This window comes from Hakea prostrata, chromosome 8 (assembly GCF_041222555.1).
Source record: "Hakea prostrata isolate BN-2017 chromosome 8, UWA_Hpros_2, whole genome shotgun sequence".
Lineage (NCBI taxonomy): Eukaryota > Viridiplantae > Streptophyta > Magnoliopsida > Proteales > Proteaceae > Hakea > Hakea prostrata.
Window position 1 is genome coordinate 18,873,875 of NC_142607.1, and position 4,836 is coordinate 18,878,710.

Below are 4,836 nucleotides of genomic sequence, written 5' to 3' on the forward strand. Positions count from 1 at the left end.
GCAGAAAAGGGAAAACCCTAAATTTCTATTGAACAGATACAGTAACAAATGCCATTCAGAACTTCCGTAATGAGTAACCCCAAGTATGAATACTTGGGAGATTCCTCAGGGAGAAGAAGAAGTTAGTGACATAAGCAGGGTAGAAGACTTACTTGTTCAAGTTTTGATCGAAGATATTGTTGGAGGACGAGAGTACAGAGACAGCAAAAGAAGACAGGATATTGCTTTGCAAATCTATCAAGACGAGTAACTTGCAGATAGCGAGATAAAGATGAAGTACCCTTGAGGAGCTTAAATAGCCTCAAGGAACGAGGTGACAGTTGAAGGCCCAAGTTAATCAAGGGACAGAATGGAAGAGACGCTTCCAATTCTTGGATATGCAGGATCAATGGTCAGGGGATAACGGCGCTTCAAATTCGAAACTTGAACGCTGAACTAGGTTTCCACATGGAACGATGTGCACCTGATATGAGGATACTGCCAAATATCAACCGTCGCACCAGTATTAAATAAAGTATTTCCAATTCCTTGGGAAAGGCAATTGGTATACGAATACAAGGAAACGTTTCGGTTTTGTCATAAATGAAGGAGCAGTTGGGAGATAAAAGTTCAGATGTCACAAAAGGTTTAGAATAATCAAATTGACCGAACGCATTTCTCCTGAACGTATCTCACTGATGTCCCGAACGTCATCTCTAGTTAAGGTGCAAGTTAATCTATGTGATAACTTATATCATTCATATATTATTCTTAAATATCTCTTGGGAATAGACAATTTCTTGGGTAATATGAGGAAGTAAAAAGGCAATCAGTGGAAGAGTTCGAGAAAAAAGGAGACAGATTTCTATTTCATTAAAATCGTAGAGGGCCAACCCTTACACAAAAAAAAAAAAAAGAAGAGAGAATTCATAAAGATGGTTTCCTATTGCTCTTCCTCATTGTCAGTTGAAGGATCTTTCTCCGGAGCAGGCTTTTGAGGTTCTTCGGGAAGAAGTGGCGAATCAACAAGATACTCCTCAATGTTTGGGTCCGCTGGAATGGGATCCTCCTCTTCTAAAACCCAGTCAGGGAAACACAGCTTAAGCTTCCCAAAGATTTCCTTGTGACACACCTCCCAAAAGGGAGTTGTGTCAAAAGAAGGATCAGATTCAAGGATCTTTTTCCAGACATCATTTTGCCCAACTCGGTAAGCTTGAAGGTTGAAGGAGCCCAACAAGTTGTTAAAGGGAACGCTGTTCAGATATTTCTGAATGTAGTCCCTCCGAAGATCTGGTCTAATATGTTTGGGCTTGCTAGGAACTGCCATCTTCAACAGGCGTTCGTTCTCCAAGGACTTAAACTCGAGGTTCTCACCAAAAGCAGTAGCCTCATTTTTGTGCTTCTTGGCCTCACGTTCGGTAGCAACAGCACGAATAATTGACGAGTCAAGTTCCTTCCTCAAGGAATTCATCTCCTCATCGTGCTTCTCCTTCAACTCTTCGGCTGCTTTCTTTAGCTGGTCTACTTCAGATTTGGCCTTCGCCAAATTCTCTTCGCAGGTCTGCAGCAAGGAGCCGTTGTGACCAACTTCGCTCAATGCCTCCATGTGTTGATAAAAGCTCAACATAGCATTCCTGAAAAGACAGGGAGATTATCAGAAAATCTCAAGGGAGATTACAAAACAATTAGCAAAAGATCAAGAAAAATAATACCTTGTGGAATGACGAACGAGAACGTCATCCTCCAGGGCCTCAAAGGCCTGGCGATCGGCGGGCATAAGGCCAAGAGAGCTCCATTCAGCAGCCTTCTCGGGATCCTGCATTGCCCGATCGGTTCGTGTCAGCGTCCATTGAGGAACGAAGATCTCCTTAGAATCTTTGTTCTTCTTGGATTTCTTTGGGGCGGAAGTGTCGGTGGAGTCATGCTTTCTTTTGGTTCGAGCGGGAGAGGGGATGTCTGCCTCTTCCACCACTGCTTTTTTCCCTCTCCCCGAAGCCTTAACCACTGGCTTCAAATTTCTAATACCCTTGTAAGAAGGGTTTGGAGGTGGCACTGAAGCTACCTGTTCTGCAGTCAAGGCTCGAGGAGACCGTTGTTCTGCAAACACAACAGCCTTGGCAGCTTTCACCCGAAGACTGTCGGGATCCATTCTTGGAGGCACTACAAAGAAAGACGAAAGTCAGAGAGTCCAAAAAATTCGCAGTATATTCAAGAAAAACGTGGCAGTTAGAAAGCTCATGTTGAGCCAACCCCCAGTACTAAAGGATGGAGTTGTATTCCATCTCATATCCATGTATCTCTTGATACCATGGAATTGACTTGATCTTCCCAACGGTAGCTCTGTCTTCCTTGGATAATGGAAGGACCCGGTTACCCTTAGAATATGAAGTGTACTACTTCCAGGTAATCGGGAAGTTAAGGTCTGATTGAGGCGCACGGCAGAAAAAATACAGCTTGCGCCATCCTTTATGATTGGAAGGGCAAGTTCCTTTGGCAAGAATGCTGCCCGTCCAGTCAAGCTCAACTTTGTTGAGTTTAGAAAGCACAACCCAATCGGGAGGATGGGAAATAGAAAGAACATGAAAATGTACAAAAAGAGGAAGAGAAGGTGTGATGCCAAGTTCAAAGCATAAACCCAAGAAGCCGACGATGAGACGCCAGCTATTGGGAAGAAACATTCGGGGAAAAAGGCCCCAATGATGGGAAGGGGGGCAAAAAAGGGGGGGGGGGGGGGGGGGGGAGCGCGCCGGCGGGGGAGTGTTAAAGGGGGGGGGGGGAGGGGGGGGGGAAAAAATCAATCTTTGTAAGTAGGGGGGGGGGGGGGGAGGGGGGGGGGGGGAGGGGAGGGGGGGGGGGGGGGGGGGGGGGGTGTGGGGGGGGGGGGGGGGGGGGGGGGTGGGGGGGGGGGGGGGGGGGTGGGGGGTGTGGGGGGTGGGGGGGGGGGGGGGGGGGTGGGAGGTATCGGCGCGGATGAAGCGGGGGGGGGGGGGGGGGGGTTCGGGGGGGTTGGGGGCGGGGGGGGGGGGGGGGGGGGGGGGGGGTTTGGGCTGAACAATCTCAGCCCGCAATGGTTCGGGCTGGGCCGGGCCAGCCCGTGTGTGGCCCGCTAGCCCGAACCGTTTGGCCCGAAACCAGCCCAAACCCAAACCAGCCCGTTAAACCCGCTATAAAGAAATAAAATAACTTAAATTTAAATGTAAAAGACAAGAAAACCCCAAATATCCATTTGTTTTCCTTAATTGTTTTGCTTTGGAATATGCAAACAACAAGCTTGTCAAAGCTTTCGCCATTTGGAAGATGGGCTTAGTAAATATTTAGCAAGTGTATTATCATTTGAAAATCTTTTTATGTTTTATTTTGATCCATTTTTACAAGTGTCAAGAAGGGGGAGGAAAATAAGCAGAGACAACCCATTAAAATTCATCAAAATGCTAGCTTTCTTTTGTATAATAGTTCTATAAGTTTTATTTCTTTGTAAAAAAAAGGTTTTTGGTTTTAAATACCCAACACAAAAGACTTGGAGATAACTTAATATTTATATGTGTTCACATACTCTTGATAAATTTCACATATCAACAAGGTACTCAAAACACACCGTTAGTAAACCCGAACCAAAGCACTGCCCGAAACCGGTCCGAAACCATTATTTTCTTAATGGGCCGTGTTTGGGCTGAGTGTTTTTCAGCCTGAAACCGTTAGGCCCGGCCCGAAACCGGCCCAACCCGAACCGTTGACACCCCTAGTCCAGACTTAGGAAGGGTAGAAGAAGTCTCAGCTTTTTCTTCTACTCTTCTCTATTGGATAACTTCTGCGATGTCACGCCAGAGAGCAGTTAGGGTTTTGTTATCACTATCCGACTGCTCAGAGAGAACAGAAACAAAGGCCTCATCACCACTATCGCCTTTACCGGCGCTAGGCCCAAGGGAAATTTCAGAAGAAACCCTACTGTCCTCCATTACTGAAAAGTATGATTGTGGTTTCTAGAGGAAAAAGAAACCTGGAGATGAAAGTAAACTTTGCAAAGGAGTCAAGAAACTTATTGAATCACTGGGGCAAAAAGCTCGAGAACGAGAGAATCGTGAAGGCGCGAAGAAGACAACGAGGTTTCAAAATTCCAGACAAAGGGAATGAAACCTACGAGGACAACGAACCGCTTTTAAGCACCAGCACGAGTGTTTGAGGACGTGTATGATCGAGATGAATTCGGCATCAATGATCGAGATTTGAAGACGGTTTGAAAGTTTGAACTCACGAATCCAAAACAGGCATTCAGAAACCGTCGTTTTGATTGCGTGAGCAACGATAGTTTCCGCTGCGAGAGACGCGTGGTGTCATCCTCACAATGCTCGACGAAAAAGCGACACAACCGCATTAAATGTGATATGACATTTAATGGGTTGAGGATTATGCAAGACTATTGTTCAACGAAGAACCAGGTTAAAATCCAAGCCCTCGGGATCGACCGAACACTTGGTCTGGGGGGCTCGTGATACGGAGAAAATATGATCGAACTTGGTTCATTCTTGGTTCGACCCACGACTCCGGCCGGGACGAAAAGAATTGACATGCTTCCGAGCGAGCTGGGTCCAGGAGATAGCTTGCTGAGGAAGAAAACTAACTCAGTCACAAGCACGCCCTAATCTGATACGTCCGGAATAGGTTAATCAATCTAATGACGGCTAGCAGAATTTGGGCGGCTGTCACTCATTGCTATCATACGGATAACCACCAAATAACAATAGTGGTATCCTAGGAGTCATCTATTAGTCCAAACTAGTAGAAGTCTATCACTCAACGGATTTATCTGTTAAGATCCAACGACTACCTAAAGAAAGCTCAAATACATCCAACAATAGA